The sequence below is a fragment of the Eschrichtius robustus genome, chromosome 21 (genome assembly GCF_028021215.1).
Source record: "Eschrichtius robustus isolate mEscRob2 chromosome 21, mEscRob2.pri, whole genome shotgun sequence".
In the NCBI taxonomy this organism is placed as follows: Eukaryota; Metazoa; Chordata; class Mammalia; order Artiodactyla; family Eschrichtiidae; genus Eschrichtius; species Eschrichtius robustus.
The window spans coordinates 8,655,929-8,674,895 of NC_090844.1; the positions used below are offsets into that span (position 1 = coordinate 8,655,929).

Consider the following 18,967-nt stretch of genomic DNA (forward strand, 5'->3'; position numbering starts at 1 on the left):
TACTTTCCTTCTATAGAACATTTCTCTATAGTGTAGGGCAATTCCATTGATTGGGAATTAAATTGGCCAAGGCTTAATCCATGAGATGACAGTTTTTGTAAAGAAATTGAAATGAAAATTTTATGCATATTTTGCCACAGATATTTACATTTTCAATAATTGTTTGGTGAGGCAAAGGAAGGTTAAACTGGATTCTTGTCTAAGGCAAAGCTGATAGAAATGGTAGGAATCTATTCTCTTTAAGATTTCTTTAAAAATGCTGGCTGATGTGGTAGTTGAAAAGGGAAAAGTTTTAGCCACAAATGTAGACAGTCAAATATTTTGTTCATAAAATACTAATTTTACAATTCAACATTTATCTCACCTTCCCATGGTGCCGTATTTGAATATATTGGCCTTAAATATTATTCATGAAATCTATAAGAATCTGACAGTTTAAAAAATCTGTTTAAAAAAAAAATACCACCAGTGTAGCGAGGAGGAATTTGACATTACTAAATAGGAAAAATTTGCTTGTGACAGGAAATTGTTTTGCATACCAAATAGCTCATTAGTTGGAGTGAGAAAAACGGTTGCCCACGAAGATGCTTTAAGAGACTCCCTTGGGTTATAAAATGCTATTCTAAAGGAATTCTTCTCTTTCAATTTTTTTTGTCTTGAAATTATTCATTTTATCAATTATAGCATTGTTCTGCTTACTAAGGTATATGTATCTCTATGGATGAATAGATAAATAGTAAATAAATGGATGATAGGTAGGTAGGTAGATAGATGAAAGAGATAGATGAATAGATAATCAATAGATAAAATAGTTAATAGATTGGCAGGTAGATAGATACTTGATAAATAGGTAGACAGGTAGATAGATGGATGCATGTGCCTAGTATGGTATAAAGTGTTATGTACATTTTCTTATTAAATCTCCAAGATTCCTATAAGCAATGTAAAATTACCTAATATTATGGGATAGAGAAAATTAGGTAGTGACCTATAGTTATTTAGTTTGCCAAGACCTTATAACTACTAAATGTGAAAGGGGAAATTCAACAAGTCTATTTCCAGAAATTGTAATTCTTAACCACTTACTATATGTTCTCTCATATAGTTAAGTTTATTTTGTTTCCATGTATGAAAATACATACATATGAATACATGCATATTATCACGTGTGTATACATAATTACGTATTTACATATATACACACATACACAAGTGTATATATGATATACACACGGAGAATATACGTATGTTCTTATGCACACACAGATTTACTCATTCATTCTTTTGTTTATTTACTAAGCTTTTATTGAGCATCTGCTAGAGACCCAATACTAAGCTAAATGATAGGAATACAAAGATGGTGGCAGGAATGGTGTCTGTTCTGAAGGAGTAGTAGGGGAACACGACAAAATTCAGTAGAACAGAGAGTGTAATTTGTTCTAATAAGTAGTTACGGTGTTTGACATGATTGGGCAGAAGAGGGAAGGTCAGGTGTACTTGGGGACAGGTAGAGTCCTGACAGAGTTAATGCTTGGGCTGTACCTCATATACAGTGTTTACAAAGCTCAAGTGCTAAATGCCGACTTTGTATCAGTCATTGGGTAGACGTTCTCCAGGAAGAAGGATCATCAGGGGATCTTTCTGAGTGAGAAAGAATCATGGGCAAAACCATGGAGAAAAGCATTTACCACCTTTAAGAACTGTAGGAAGTTTCCTGGGTCCTGCTTAGAGTTTACGGTGGGCCTGGAGCATGGCCCCTCTGGCTGGCCTCGCAGTTAGGGGGTTGGGTTTATATTGTTTCATGTGTGACGGGGAACACTTCCTCTGTGAGATCCTCAAGGAAAAGGCTGAATTCATCTCACTGGACTGTTACGTAAACGGAAGCATTTTTGTTTGCATGGGCTTCCATTTTACAAGTTTGTCACGTTTTGGCTTTTAAATCACGATTGTGATGCCCAAAACATTTGCAGAGAGAAGAGGAATAAGGTGGATTAAGTGAATTGTGAACTCTTGCAGCACTTTTAACTTGAGCAATTAGATGGCACGTATTATGCCTTCTCTTGTGGCCATTTTTGTTTGCATCCTTGAGGGCAATGAGGGGCTCCAAGGACAAATTTGAATCCTTGACATTTGTCACAAAGTAAATATTCAGAAATATTGTTCGATAAAAATTCTGCACTCAATCCTAGCTTAATTTCAGCCGGTAGTTCATATTTCTTTCCCTCAAAACCTAAAAGGTGACTTGCTAATAAGTGTCACAATTAACGGATTTGAATTTGATTTTCTCTTTGGTTAACACATCTTCTCATCTAGAAGTTCCTAAACACACACACACACACACACACACACACAAACAAAAAACACTGAAATGGTTTAAAGATAGAGTTTAGGTGACCCACAACATCTACAAGCATTCCTTCACTAATGGACTCAATACAGACCCTTAAATGAAACCTGTAAAAACTTAAAGTGGATTAATTTCATTTATTATACATTTATTTTGGGGAAGCAAATGGGCTTCATTTTCATAAACTACTTAGAATTTCACCAGAGAAACGTGAATCTTGGCTACAGTTCTCACCTTTCATTCTGGCTTCACTAAGTAATTAACTCCAGGGGTGGGTGGGTCTTCTTACTGAGAGTATGTTTCTTGTTCACTGAATGTATTTGGCATTTCCCTCTGACACATCCCTCCAGCAGAATCTTCTTTCCTTTAACATCCATGGATCTGGATTTAGAAAGAGCAGCTAGATTATTACCCTTCAAGCTCAAAGCTTTATTTAGGATGTCAGTGCTGATTTAGTTCTCCCTTGAGGTGATTATCCAAACTCAACCTGAATTAAAGTGTGGAATGTGAGTGACCCACCTGGCAGGAGAGAAACATTTCTGATTGAAGAAAGTGGTGGCCGAGGCACAGCAGCTAGCTATCCATCAGCCAACACTGTAACATTATTTTGGATTTATAACAATTACTGAGGCTGAAACAAATGGGAAACTTCTCAAATTACTTTCCTCTTGACTATTAGATACTCCGTGTTGGTAAACCCAGGTGAGGACACACCTTCCTGAGGACACGTTTCACCTGGTTGTAGAGAGCAGAGCAGTTGGTCCTCATATCAGTCCTTCCCTAGGCTTAGTTGCCAGAGCCTGGGTACCCATTTTTTGTTCTTGATTTGCAGGGGTGTTCAACAGTAGGTACCCTAGGACCATTAATCAAAGGTTTTGGAATGGCACTTGAAATTAATTACTGCTGTTAGTAACATGAATACTAACATCTCCAAAACGTGCAGAGATAGGAGAGAGGTAGTGACTTTCTGAAAGTTCAACTTTAAGTCAATCAAATGATGGGTCAGAGCAGACAGAAGGAGTGCCGCCACCAGGAAGTGAGCGTAGGCAATGTAGAGAGGCTGGTATATAACCGATGGCTATTGATATGTCTGATGAAAGAACAAAGATGGAATAAGTGCCAGAGGCTAAGCCACGTCCAGTGAAACTCAGCCAAGAGGAGAGGGATGCTCAGGCAGCAGCTCTCTGAGCCCCTCGGTCCACCCAGCACCGTCCCTGCTGTGGGTGTGGCCAGGAGTTGAGGTGGACCATTCGCCAGTGCAAGGCGCTCCCTGCTCTGGGTCCCATGCTGTATACGACTTTCTCCATTTGAGAGTCATGGATATCTCACTGTCTATGAGGTTGTGAGATTACGTGCATAATTTGGTACGTAGACTTCATAGACTTCCTCCGGATCCAGTTCTCAGTCGTTCCATAACTTCCGTAAAGGTCAGAATGGCTTCTGTCAGTTGATGGTATCAGCTCTGCTCCCTTGAGGCATCAGAGGTTCTTCAGTCAGGTTGTTGCTGCTTATCTCATTTCTTGTTTCTCTTGCTTTGATTCGGATCCTGTAAGCAAAGCTGGGGTTACAGTTTGGCTTCATATACGGGCCCGGAGTGCTGTGGGATGGGGTTAGGGCTGTCCTGCCAGTGCAAATCGTCTAGTTCCTGTGGATTGTAATTTATTAATTTGGCATTTTGATATGTTCTGTGAACTTAATTACTGTGCGTTTACCCTGGAGACATGAATCTGCTTTCTGTGCACTGCAAAATCCAGTTTCTGATTCAGTAGGAGTGGATCATTGTGAATCCGTCAGATCATAAAATCTACAATGAGATCTACTGAGTGATATTAAGTCGGTTCTCTTTCCCTAGTGAGACACCAACACACACACACACTCTTGCAGACTCCCACTCACACTGTTTATATTGTCAGGTACAGTTTCCCTTCAAACATCAGCCTAAGAAAACATCTTCAAAGTACTCAATACTGTTAAAAAGACTTCGCTTTAGTCTTATATATATTGACCTAAGGGAACATCCATGGTACAAGGAAGTGAAAAAAATGCAGTATAGGGACTTCCCTGGTGGCACAGTGGTTATTTAAGAATCCGCCTGCCAATGCAGGGGACATGGGTTCGAGCCCTGGTCCGGGAAGATCCCATGTGCCGCGGAGCAACTAAGCCTGTGCACCACAACTACTGAGCCTGCGCTCTAGAGCCCACGAGCCACAAGTACTGAAGCCCGTGTGCCTAGAGCCCATGCTTCACAACAAGAAAAGCCACCGCAGTGAGAAGCCCGCGCACCGCAACGAAGAGGAGCCAACAACGCTCGCCGCAACTAGAGAAAGCCCGCGTGCAGCAACGAAGACCCAACGCAGCCCAAAAAAAAAAAAAAAGAGCAGTATAATCCCATTTCGGTCAAAAAAATATTTTTAAAAGTACTTGTGTGACTATGTATGCACACATACGTGTGTATGTGTGTGTGTATCCATCATCCATGTATATGTATAGCATACACAATATGAGTATTCAGAAAAGTACAGGAGGATACCTGAATTTTAATAAACATGACTTTGGGGAGTCGTTGGAATGCTTAAGAAGAAATATTGCTTGATTTTTCTCTGTATTATTGAGTTATTTAGCTTGTTGCAATGAATATTAAAAAAATTAAGTAATGAGCATCATAAAGGGAAACATCTGTAGATGATATTAGAAATTAATATTCTTAAATGGATCTATGGCTCTTACCTGGAAATAGAATACAAAGTGGGACCAGGTAATTAAAAGGCCTTCAATATTGTTTTCAAATGGCTGAGTTCTTAGGTTCTAAGGTCAACCCTGTAGCTGAATTTTTTCTTTTAAAAATAAGGGAAAACAATGTGTACTTACTAGAAAACTACACACAGAAATAGTAGTCTGTCTAAAAGGGACTTAATAAAAGACAACTTAATTACATAGAAGAGGCATCTTTAACAAAATAAGGATTGGTTAATGCCTGACCTCCCAAAATGTAATGGTACTTGCATTTCTTAATATATTTCCTCATGATCATAATTTAAGTTTTATCCTTTGTACCCACTCATCTCCCAAGATTTTTCTCTTACTTTTTTGTTGATTTTTCCCAATAATATCTTGCGTCATAGACAAATTTCCAAACTAATATGTGTATGTATTTGGTAATAAGTAATCTCAGGTAATGTGTGCAAAAAGTGAGCATTATTTAAAATGAAGTTTATAAGCAAAAATAATGTTAGATGATTTTTCTCTTAACAGTCTCTCTTTTCTGGCTATCATGGGTCTTTAATGAGCCACTCAATACACTAGAAATTAGACAACCTGTCTATTTAAACACTCTCAGGCCTTGGCTATCTACTATTCGGGCACTAGAAATGGGAAGTGTCGGCAGAATTAATTACTTAAATGTTTATATGTGGATGGTGCATAGATTCTGAGGTCTGGGTTTAACCCAGTTTCCCAGTCGCTATGAGTGTGACCATTGGATAAGTTACTTAAGCACTTATTGTATCAGATTCCTCACTTGCAAAATTAAGGATGAAAAGTACCAACCTCACAGAGTTGTTATGAAACTTACAGAAGATGAGCTCTTTAAACCATGTGGCTCTGTCCCTGGTATATAACACTTTTAATTTATTCTTCCAGCTCTGCAGTATTGGCATGGAAGCTGACCTCAAAAAGTGTAATGTATGGTTATTTCTTCTAAATTAGGAATTATATAAGCTTCTTTAATGCTTATATCCTTCCCGTTCTGTGCTGATTTCCCCTTTGCCATCTTATTCTTGGGACACTTCTGTCTACCTCTGTCCCAACTTCTCTGTGCTTTGTGTCTCTTCAGCTTTTTCTGGTACACAGTTTAAAAAAAAAAAATAGGCAAACATGAATGATTCTGTGTTTTTCTAAGTGAGGGTGCAAAAAAACAGATGCATCCCTGGTAAATTTTTGAGTGGCTCTTTCTGGTTTTAGGGCAAGCTGGCAAGTTGTACATTGTAGTGAGTGTAATAACTTCAAAATTTTTCTCAACTCTCAACTCAAGTAGGTAGGCATTTTTACTCTTCTTTTGTTGTTGATTTGTTTATTCTCTAGTCTACAATAAGAAGAATATAGGATAGAGATCACTGAGGAAAGGTGAAATTACATTTTTTATACCAGCTACTGGTTATAGGAGAAGATGTGAAAGAGTGAGATTGATTTGAATTATAAATAGAAAAGCACACAAGCATCCATGGACTGAAATCAAAAGTACCCAAGAATGCTGGAAATGCACATTATAAATTAGGACAAAAATATATTACAATTTGCTACATCAAAATCACTTTAGTCTTGGGGAAGCAGACCTGTCTCCCATCTGTAGGCCCTGTTATGAGAGATATGGAAATTACATGAAATATAATCAGTCTGTAGCCCTATGTAAAAGTTAAGCTTTAAGCAAACGCTTCGCTCTCTGATATACAGTGAAATTAATGCCAAATGTACATCCAGATGATAAAGAGATACAAATATTTATCTGCAGAGTCCTTAACTCAGTCTACAGGAGATTCAGAGTTCATTTCCATTTCTGACTTTGCACTTAAAATGTAAATTTATTATCATTTCTGATACTCTTGCTAGAGAAGGTTAATGGATCACTGAATATCAAACAAGCATCCCTATTGCTAAATCTAAGCATATTTTTCAAACGCTGTGTTAATCGAAAAAGTTTCTCATCTTACTAAGCAGTTTCTTCTTTCTGTATTGTGTTCTTTAAATATATCCAGAAAACATCAATCTAAAATGTCTTCTGAATAATATATATGAGGTTGGCCTCAGTAGGATTCATTTTCTGAGATCGTCAGTTATGGGTTTATTCTTAACCTCAACGTTGATTCTATTGATTAACTTGAAAAAGCGTCATATAAAATTGCACTGTGAGTTTGTGCATTTTCTGTAATCAGTCATTTCTTCCCATTCTAATTGTTTATTTCACTTATTTCTTTGTGCTAATCAGAGTAATGTAAACCTAAAGAGGAAATGCTTTCAATTATGTCCGAGTGTTGACTGAAAGAATGAGCTACAGAAATGAAGGTAAACTTTCAAATAAAGAAAAGCAATATTTTTTTCTTTTATTTGTATCCTCCCAATTTTTTTCCCTAAAAACCAATAATCGAGAATCTGGTCTGCAAACATACCCTCCTCATGATAGCAGAGGATGACGTGCCCTTTCTCCTTGACTGCCCTGTTTGTTCTAACGTGCTTCCTTGAAGACATCCTTGACATTGGTTCTTTCAGAATATAACCTTATATTTCTTTCTTATCCTCGGGAGTTAAAAAAAAAAACCCAACAAAACAACCAAAACAAAAACACACCATTTAACAAGAGAAGAGTGGCCTGGGGCCTGTCAACTTGCAACATGAATTTGTAGAGCTCCAATTAAGCTGCAGTAGTCATTTTTAATCATATGTATCTTCTAAGTGTTAATTTTGTTTTTCCAAGCATACATACACTTTTCTTAAAATATGCTTTTAAATATTAGAATAATGGAATGGAAAGCCACATTTGGGAAGGAGAGGAGGGTGGGTGAGCGGACAGCTGGTGTGTGGGGGACATTTCAGTTTTCTCCTTTAGTTCTGTCTGTGTGTAGGAGGGTAACAAATGGGAGATTTTGTGCAGGAATAAGCTGAAATGGAACACATTTCAGCTTTGGTTGTGTTATCCATCTCAACACATAAAAGTGGGGTTTTAGCATTCCACATCTTATTTTTTATTTTTTAAGACTTTCCCACTTGCTCAAAACTTTCCCATATGCCACAATCCTGACATGTGTATCAAAATTTACATATTTACTTGACTTCTTTTTTTTTTGGGGGGGAGGGAGGAAAGCTAAGATGTGTGAATCACGGGAACAACTATGGCTTTTTATCTGAGTGTAGTGATAACAAATTATTTTTGTATTATTTAAGTTCACCAAGTCAAAGTAACTAGTTAACATGTACTTATAATTAATCCTTACACACTTAGTACTGAAGGTCTTAAAAAAATTGAGGTATCATTTCCCTTTTAAACTAGTGTATAAAATAAACACAAACAATTTGCACTGTGAATTTAAACAATCAAACACAACATTCCAATGAAATACAGCATTACATTGCAACATTTATAATATTCTTCAGGTGGTATATTAGCCACATTTAATAAAGGTCTTTCAACAACCTCCATATAAGATGCCATCTAGCCTATTAAACTGTAGTCACATTAACACTTTATAATAAAAAATACTTTATTGTATGTTAATTTCATTTAACCCTTAAAACTGTATGAGTAGGTACTTTATTCCTTTAGAGATATGGCAGTTTTCCAAATGTTGACATCCAGTGTTAAAAGAGCTGGAATTAGGTTTGGTCCCTCTAAAAAGAACTGGCCAACTTCTTCTGTCAAGGGTCAGATAGTAAATGTTTGTTGCGCTGCAGTTTGTCTGATCTTTGCCCAACTACTCAGTTCTGCTGGTACAATATGAGGTGTGATAGCTGCCCTAGACAGCTTGAGGGCTTGAGCATGGTTGTCTTCTGATACAACTTGATTAACATAGATAGGCGGCCATTGTGTGGGACCCTGACCCTACAGCCAGAGCACTTTTCCTTTCCTTGGAAGTCAGGTATTCTTTCTTCTGTGTCAGTTCTGCTTCTTATGTAACCCAGCCTCTTAAGGCCCAGTCAAAAAAGTAAGTGGACCCTAAGAAAAGCTGCCAAAGCGGCAGGTCTAGTTGTTTTGCTGCAACTGATCAGACAACTTTGTTAGTTAGTGGAGTCCAACACTAGGTGACTCAGGAGTGTTTGTAAATTTAAGTCATTGTTAAGTTGGCAATCAACACATTCTCTGTTGTTACTTGCAGACAGCGCTTGTTTAAAAGGTTTACCTTTGTATTTTTTGTGTGAGACGTGGCAGTAAGTGTCAGTAGTTCCAGTAGTCTTTCAGTCCCAGCTTTCCAAGGTTCCTTTGTGTGTGTATTTTCTTCTCAGAAGCTCCTGTATCGACAGGCATCACGCTTTGATTTCAACCCCAAAGGCACTCCTTAAACTTCTTAGTATAAAACGTAATACCAACTATTTCAAGTCCCTACTTTCATCTTATCAATGCCCAGAGAACAGTTAATAGAAAATTTATTCGAAAGAGATGGCTGCTGATATACAATTTTTATGTTGTTGGGAAAAAATTTTTTTTGACTTTCAGAAGTAATTTTCGTAGAACATCTATGTGTCACTTATATTTCCTTAAACTTTGTCGTTTTAAATCTGGCGAGTTAACCAGTGGAGGCCCGATGGTGAATAGTTTGTATCGTTTTTCATCATACTCTCCAAGGACAAGTGTGCAATGCAAGTCACTGGTGCTGTTTGGAAGGGATTGGGAGCACTTTACAGTATAAATCTGTGCCAGTGGAAAAATCCTACTCAGCATAACTAAATTGTAATATGGGCACTGTTCTGCTCACTGCCATCTGACAGCTGTTTGGTTCCTCTGTGAAATGAATTAGTGCTGTCATTTTACTAATAGACCAAAAATAAAATCGCTGGCATTGTTTCCAGCAGCCAGTTCTAACAGAAGCCAGTTGAAATGAATTGCCCCCTCTCTGGTCACAGTCATGCCTGTTACAGGACAGGCCATCAGACCATAAGGCATTACTCAGAATACTAATTGAGGGACGCAGAATGCTTCTCAGAGCCAGCATTACTTTCGGTGGACTAAAAATAACCACAGAGGTTTCTAAACTCCTGAGTGGCTGCTTTTTCAGGTGAGTCTCAAGGCATGCCGTCCTCCTGGCCCAGAGGATGTGTATGTGACCATGCACCAAACTCAGGTACGTCTAAAGCGTTTCTTACGCATCTGGTCTGGTGCAAACTCTAAGGATGGTTTTGTGAGAAACGATACAAATGTGTCCTCCCTTACAGAGCTTCCCGACCAGAAGGGTTCTGTGTCCTGCACAGGGATGATGATATGCTATGAAAAACTATGTTTGTGTGTTTATTTTTGATCATCATCAACAACAAAAAACCCTGATGTTTTTCATCATGTAATTCTGAATCCAGGTTCCATGGCATTTATATTACAGTTATTCATTGAGCTGCTAGATGTTTCACATGATCTCAACTTACTCTTTTAAACCATCCAGATACAGATAGGTAATAAAATGCTCCTTTTACAAATGAGGAACTGGACTTAAGCACCGTAGTCGTGTTCATACAGTTAGTAGGTGGCTGGGGCCAGAATTTAAAACCATTTCTACTCTTAGAAAATTGGAAAGCAAGAAACTGTCGTCTAAAACTAGGTGGCAGTTCCTTCACCCTATTAAGGTAATTATCATTTTCCTTTTCACTTGTCTTTTCCAAGCTAAACATTCCCAGTCCATGCAAAACCACAGGTTTGAGTGAATAAAAGACCAAAATCCTCCTTTGAGTAAGGCACATTGCGTTGCGTTATCTTTTCTGAAGTGGGAGTGCATTCTAGATGTTTACTGATGGGTGGGGAGGAAAAAGGTCGAAGATGCCTTTTCTGAATAGCATCCTTCTACCAGGGCAGCACTGATAGGAGAGATGGCACAGTCTTGTGCTTATATTGTATGGGCTCTGGAATAGACCACCTCCAATTTTATTACTTTGTCACTTTTTTTTTTTAAACATCTTTATTGGAGTATAATTGCTTTACAAGGTTGTGTTAGTTTCTGCTGTATAACAAAGTGAATCAGCTATACATATACATATATCCCCATATCCCCTCCCTCTTGAATCTCCCTCCCACCCTCTGTATCCCACACCTCTAGGTGGTCACAAAGCACCGAGCTGATCTCCCTGGGCTATGCGGCTGCTTCCCACTAGCTATCTATTTTACATTCGGTAGTGTATATATGTCCATGCCACTCTCTTACTTTGTCCCAGCTTACCCTTCCCCCTCCCCGTGTCCTCAAGTCCATTCTCTATGTCTGAGTCTTTATTCCTGTCCTGCCCCTAGGTTCTTCAGCACTTTTTTTTTTTTTTTTTTTTAGATTCCATATACATGTGTTAGCATATGGTATTTGTCTTTCTCTTTCTGACTTAACTTCAGTCTGTATGACAGACTCTGGGTCCATCCATCTCACTACAAATAACTCAATTTCATTTCTTTTTATGGCTGAGTAATATGCCATTGTATATATGTGCCACATCTCCTTTACCCATTCATCTGTTGATGGACACTTAGGTTGCTTCCATGTCCTGGCTATTATAAACAGTGCTGCAATGAATATCATGGTACATGACTCTTTTTGAATGATGGTTTTCTCAGGGTATATGCCCAGTAGTGGGATTGCTGGGTCTTAACGGTAGTTCTATTTTTAGTTTTTTAAGGAACCTCCATACTGTTTTTCATAGTGGCTGTATCAATTTACATTCCTACCAAGAGTGCAGGAAGGTTCCATTTTCTCCACACCCTCACCAGCATTTACTTGTAGATTTTTTGATAATGACCATTCTGACAGGTGTGAGGTGATACCTCATTGCAGTTTTGATTTGCATTTCTCTAATGATTAGTGATGTTGAGCAGCTTTTCATGCGCTTCTTGGCCGTCTGTATGTCTTCTTTGGAGAAATGTCTATTTAGGTCTTCTGCCCATTTTTGGATTGGGTTGTTTGCTTTTTTGATATTGAGCTGCATGAGCTGCTTGTATATTTTGGAGATTAATCCTTTGTCCGTAGCTTCATTTGCAAATATTTTCTCCCATTCTGAGGGCTGTCTTTTCGTCTTGTTTATGGTTTCCTTTGCTGTGCAAAAGCTTTTACGTTTCATTAGGTCCCATTTGTTTATTTTTGTTTTTATTTCCATTTCTCTAGGAGGTGGGTCAAAAAGGATCTTGTTGTGATTTATGTCAAACAGCGTTCTTCCTATGTTTTCCTCTAAGAGTTTCATAGTGTCTGGCCTTACATTTAGGTCTTTAATCCATTTTGAGTTTATTTTTGTGTATGGTGTTCTGGAGTGTTCTAATTTCATTCTTTTATATGTAGCTGTCCAGTTTTCCCAGCACCACTTACTTAAGAGGCTGTCTTTTCTCCATCGTATATTCTTGCCTCCTTTTTCAAAGATAAGGTGACCATATCTGTGTGGATTTATCTCTGGGCTTTCTTTCCTGTTCCATTGATCTATATTTCTGTTTTTGTGCCAGTACCATACTGTCTTGATTACTGTAGCTTTGTAGTATAGTCTGAAGTCAGGGAGCCTGATTTCTCCAGCTCCGTTTTTCTTTCTCAAGATTGCTTTGGCTATTCGGGGTATTTTGTGTTTCCATACAAATTGTGAAATTTTTTGTTCTAGTTCTCTGAAAAATGCCATTGGTAGTTTGATAGGGATTGCATTGAATCTGTAGATTGCTTTGGGTAGATAGTCATTTTCACAATGTTGATTCTTCCAATGCAAGAGCATGGTATATCTCTCCATCCGTTTGTATCATCTTTAATTTCTTTCATCAGTGTCTTATAGTTTTCTACATACAGTTCTTTTCTCTCCTTAGGTAGATTTATTCCTAGGTATTTTATTCTTTTTGTTGCAGTTGTACATGGGAGTGTTTCCTTAATTTCTCTTTCAGACTTTTCATCATTAGTGTATAGGAATGCAAGAGATTTCTGTGCATTTATTTTGTATCCTGCTACTTTACCAAATTCATTGATTAACTCTAGTAGTTTTCTTATAACATCTTTAGGATTTTCTATGTATAGTATCATGTCATCTGCAAACAGTTACAGTTTTACTTCTTGTTTTCCAATTTGGAGTCATTTATTTATTTTTCTTCTCTGATTGCTGTGGCTAAAACTTCCAAAACTATGTTGAATAATAGTGGTGAGAGTGGACAACCTTGTCTTGTTCCTGATCTTAGAGGAAATGGTTTCAGTTTTTCACCACTGAGAATGATGCTGACTGTGGGTTTGTCATATATGGCCTTTAGTATGTTGAGGTAGGTTCCCTCTATGCCTAATTTTTGGAGGTTTTTTATCATAAAAGGGTGTTGAATTTTCTCAAAAGCTTTTTCTGCATCTATTGAGATAATCATATGATTTTTATCCTTCAGTTTGTTAATATGGTGTATCACATTGATTGATTTGTGTATATTGAAGAATCCTTGCATCCCTGGGATAAATCCCACTTGATCACGGTGTATGATCCCTTAAATGTGCTGTTGGATTCTGTTTGCCAGTATTTTGTTAGGGATTTTTGCATCTATGTTCATCAGTGATATTGGCCTGTAGTTTTCTATTTTTGTGACACCTTTGTCTGGTTTTGGTATCAGGGTGATGGTGGCCTCATAGAATGAGTTTGGGAGTGTTCCTCCCTCTGCTATATTTTGGAAGAGTTTGAGAAGGATAGGTGTTAGCTCTTCTCTAAATGTTTGATAGAATTCGCCTGTGAAGCCATCTGGTTCTGGGCTTTTGTTTGCTGGAAGATTTTTAATCATAGTTTCAATTTCAGTGCTTGTGGTTGGTCTGTTTATCTTTTCTATATTTTCCTGGTGCAGTCTTGGAAAGTTGTGCTTTTCTAAGAATTTGTCCATTTCTTTCAGGCTGTCCGTTTTATTGGCATATAGTTGCACATAGTAATCTCTCATGATCCTTTGTATCTCTGCAGTGTCAGTTGTTACTTCTCCTTTTCATTTCTAATTCTGTTGATGTGAGTCTTCTCCCTTTTTTTCTTGAGTCTGGCTAATGGTTTTTCAATTTTTTTTATCTTCTCCAAGAACCAGCTTTTAGTTTTATTTGTCTTTGCTATTGTTTCCTTCATATCTTTTTCATTTATTTCTGATCTGATCTTTAGAATTGTTTTCCTTCTACTAAATTTGGGGGTTTTTTTGTTCTTCTTTCTCAAATTGCTTTGGGTGTAAGGTTGGGTTGTTTATTTGGGATGTTTCTTGTTTGTTGAGGTAGGATTGTATATAAACTTACATCTTAGAACTGCTTTTGCTGCATCCCATAGATTTTGGGTCATCGTGTTTTCATTGTCATTTGTTTCTAGGTATTTTTTGATTTCCTCTTTGATTTCTTCAGTGATCTCTTGGTTATTTAGTAGTGTATTGTTTAGCCTCCGTGTGTTTGTATGTTTTACAGATTTTTTCATTTAGTTGATATCTAGTCTCATAGCGTTGTTGTTGAAAAAGATGCCTGATACGATTTCAGTCTCCTTAAATTTACCAAGGCTTGATTTGTGACCCAAGATATGATCTAGCCTGGAGAATGTTCCATGAGCACTTGAGAAGAAAGTGTATTCTGTTGTTTCTGGATGGAATGTCCTATAAATATCAATTAACTCCATCTTGTTCAATGTATCATTTAAAGCTTGTGTTTCCTTATTTATTTTCATTTTGGATGATCTGTCCAGTGGTGAAAGTGGGGTGTTAAAGTCCCCTCCTATGGTTGTGTTACTGTCGATTTCCCCTTTTATGGCTGTTAGCATTTGCCTTATGTATTGAGGTGCTCCTATGTTGGGTGCATAAATATTTACAATTGTTATATCTTCTTGTTGGATTGATCCATTGATCACTATGTAGTGTCCTTCTTGTCTCTTGTAATAGTCTTTATTTTAAAGTCTATTTTGTCTGATATGAGAATTGCTACTCCAGCTTTCTTTTGATTTCCATTTGCATGGAATATCTTTTTCCATCCCCTCACTTCCAGTCTGTATGGGTCCCTAGGTCCCTAGGTCTGAAGTGGGTTTCTTGTCGACAGCATATATACAGGTCTTGTTTTTGTATCCATTCAGCCAGTCTGTATCGTTTGGTTGGAGCATTTAATCCATTTACATTTAAGGTAGTTATCGATATGTATGTTCCTATTACCATTTTCTTAATTGTTTTGGGTTTGTTATTGTAGGTCTTTTCCTCCTCTTGTGTTTCCTGCCTAGAGAAGTTCCTTTAGCGTTTGTTGTAAAGCTGGTTTGGTGGTGCTGAATTCTCTTAGCTTTTGCTTGTCTCTAAAGGTTTTAATTTCTCTGTCGAATGTGAATGAGATCCTTGCTGGGTAGAGTGATCTCGGTTGTAGTTTTTTCCCTTTCATCACTTTAAATATGTCCTGCCACTCCCTTCTGGCTTGCAGAGTTTCTGCTGAGAAATCTGCTGTTAACCTTATAGGGAATCCCATGTATGTTATTTGCTGCTTTTCCCTTGCTGCTTTTAATATTTTTTCTTTGTACTTAATTTTTGATAGTTTGATTAATATGTGTCTTGGCGTGTTTCTCCTTGGATTTATCCTGTATGGTACTCTCTGCACTTCCTGGACTTGATGGACTGTTTCCTTTCCCATATTAAGGAAATTTTCACCTGTGATCTCTTGAAATATTTTCTCAGTCCCTTTTTTTTTCTCTTCTTCTTCTGGGACCCCGTAAGTCAAATGTTGGTGCATTTAATGTTGTCCTTGAGGTCTCTGAGACGGTCCTCAATTATTTTCTTTCTTTTTTCTTTATTCTGCTCTGCAGTATTTATTTCCACTATTTTATCTTCCAGGTCACTTATCCGCTCTTCTGCCTCAGTTATTCTGCTATTGATTCCTTCTTGAGAATTTTTAATTTATTGTGTCATTTATCATTGTTTGTTTGCTCTTTAGTTCTTCTGGGTCCTCGTTACACATTTTTTGTATTTTCTCCATTCTATTTCCAAGATTTTGGATCATCTTTACTATCATTACTCTGAATTCTTTTTCAGGTAGACTGCCTATTTCCTCTTCATTTGTTAGGTCTGGTGGGTTTTTACTTTGCTCCTTCATCTGCTGTATGTTTCTCTGTCTTCTCATTTTGCTTAACTTACTGTGTTCGGGGTCTTCTTTTCGCAGGCTGCAGGCTCGTAGTTGCCATTGTTTTTGGTGTCTGCCCACAGTGGCTAAGGTTGGTTCAGTGGGTTGTGTAGGCTTCCTGGTGGAGGGGACTGGTGCCTGTGTTCTGGTGGATGAGGCTGGATCTTGTCTTTCTGGTGGGCAGGACCACATCCAGTGGTGTGTTTTGGGGGTGTCTGTGACCTTATTATGATTTTAGGTAGACTCTCTGCTAATGGGTGGGGTTGTGTTCCTGTCTTGCTAGTTGTTTGGCGTGGGGTGTCCAGCACTGTAGCTTGCTGGTCATTGAGTGGAGCTGGTTCTTGGTATTGAGATGGAGATCTCTGGGAGAGCTTTCACCGTTTGGTATTACGTGGAGCCAGGAGGTCTCTGGTGGACCAGTGTCCTAAACGCGGCTCTCCCACCTCAGAGGCTCAGGCCTGACACCCTGCCGGAGCACCAAGACCCTGTCAGCTACATGGCTGCTAGTGCTGGAGGGTCTCCTCTCTGGCTCCCTGCGGGGACAAGGACACTGGCAGCAGAAGTTCTGGGAAGCACTCCTTGGCATGAGCCCTCCTGGAGTTCGCCGTTAGCCCCACCAAAGAGCCTGTAGCCTCTGTTACTTTTTATTACTGTTCAAACTCCAATTTTATTGCTTTCTCTTTTGCCTTGCATAAATTATTTAACCCCTTGGTCCCTCAGTTTCCACATTTTAAAACTGGGATGATAACAATAGAATGAATGGCATCATAGGCTGTTTGGAAGAATTAACTAGTGAGTTAAATGTACTCTGCTGAGAAGAGTGCCTTGTACGAAGTGCCTGCTGTTGCTATTATTAGATTCATATGTAGTCATGGAAGGTTCCTAGTTTAAGTCCAGCTTATAACTATTCAAACTTAATTTGTTTTTCATAATATTAAGCATAATAATATTAAACATAATCCAAATACATTTTAAACATTAATGTAATCATATAAATATAGTATCCTTACTACAAATACAATGTAAATACACATAAATAGTATAATATAAATATTAATTATGGATTTAATATAGGTTCATAACTTTCTACTAGCCAAAACTCAATTGGATTTTTAAATTTTTACATTTAATGACAGTAAATATTACCTTTAGAAACTTATTTTCCCCACTCCCACTTACCCCATCTTTGTATTAATATTCTATCAGTAAGTACATGTTTATACTCCAGAGCAATTTTTACATAAATCTTTTTTATGTAAAAGTTGTGCATGGGGTTTTAATAAATGTTAGATGAAAAATGAAATGATTGGAAAATGCAAGATTGAGTGAAGTTAAATAAGTATCTTTAGAAGATGTTAAAACTAGAGTAAAAGCTGCTTCTTCATCACCACCTTTAATATTCCCACGATCAGTGGGTTTCCAAGCGAGGGCTTTGTGAGCCATGTTTCCCAAACTTGATTGGACCACAAAAATTAATTTTCATGGAGTACATCATGAGGTTAGGGTCCTTGGGATACCTATTTGAGAAAAAATGCTCTAAACCCTCCCTGTTTTCTTCACCAGTTTCCTGTGTCCATCCCCAGTCCTATTAATTCCCTGTCAGCAAAATGCATGCCCCGTCATCCCTGGGACTACCCTGTCCATCCGGGTGAGCTCTGATAAATGTAGTGTGTGGCAAAGTCACAATGGCCTTGATCCAGGAGATCGGCCATTTTGGCCCTGGTCCACCTGGTCCCTCTGGCCTGCACACTGAGGTCATTGCTGGAGAAGACACTTCCAGTCTCCAAGCTTCTTTGTTAGATTTTGCTCCACAGGAAGAAAAAACAAGATGCAGCTGTTTACAGTTTAAAAGACTTTTTCAAGAGAGTATCTTCAGCACTGCGCTTACTGGATGGTTATTTTAGGGGGTAGAGTGAGCCAGTGGTTTCGGAGCACAGCCTTTGGGTGTTACCACATACTGACCTTCGGTGAGACAGACCCTCCCCAGGTAACTGGGACTCCAAGCATCCTCCTTAGACAGTCAAACTGAGGGGGGATTTCAGCAATGAGATGTGATTTGGGTTTGTCTCATCAGATTGTAAAACAATCGTTTTAGGCAGATACAGTATAAATGAAGATAGTATAAATAGTACTTAAAATATGGTATGAATAACAACACAAAGAGATTTTGTTACAGCAACCTGACTAAATGTGAAAGGGTTCATTTAAATATATTAAGTGATAGAGGTTAATGAGTTAAAAAAACTACTTTAATCATCCCTTTCCATATCATCATCTTGAACAGAGAATTTGATTACCTTTTGCTAATGATATTTAAATTGGAATGATTTCCACATAAATTGAATGATTTCCACCTATATTTATTAATCTATTTTAGAGAAATACAAAAAACTGTAACTGGGAGTGATTTTGTTAAATGTATTTACTTAGAATTTGGCATAAGTTGTTTATAAGGTGTTTACAAGCACCCTATGCAGAAAATTATGTTAAATTTACATTAGCACAGAAGGTTACTTCTACACAATCACAGATTGCCAATATTACGGTTGACAAAATAGAAACATTTATTTATTGTATTTGGCTCTTTATAAAATTAATATTTTTGTTCTTCAAATATTGACTGTCCATTTACTCTACGTTAGATGTTTTCTAGAGGTTAGATATACAACATTAAGCTAAGCAGAGCAGAATCCCTAGGCTCCCTCTTCATTCTGGTTGAGGGATCCATACCATAAACAAATATAGAACTGAAACATAGAGCACGTCACACAGTGACAGGTGATACAGACACATGTATGTCAGGGAGGGGGTCTAGGAGCTGTCAGGCTACAGTCTGAGTTGCAAGGTTAAGTAG

At 37.9% G+C, this 18,967-nt stretch overlaps 1 protein-coding gene across 1 annotated transcript in view; it reads left to right on the forward strand.

The window, feature by feature from the left end:
• The window catches only part of CSMD1 (CUB and Sushi multiple domains 1), a 1,889,718-nt gene that overhangs the window by 603,999 nt on the left and 1,266,752 nt on the right, over positions 1-18,967 (forward strand). The window lies entirely within an intron of this gene.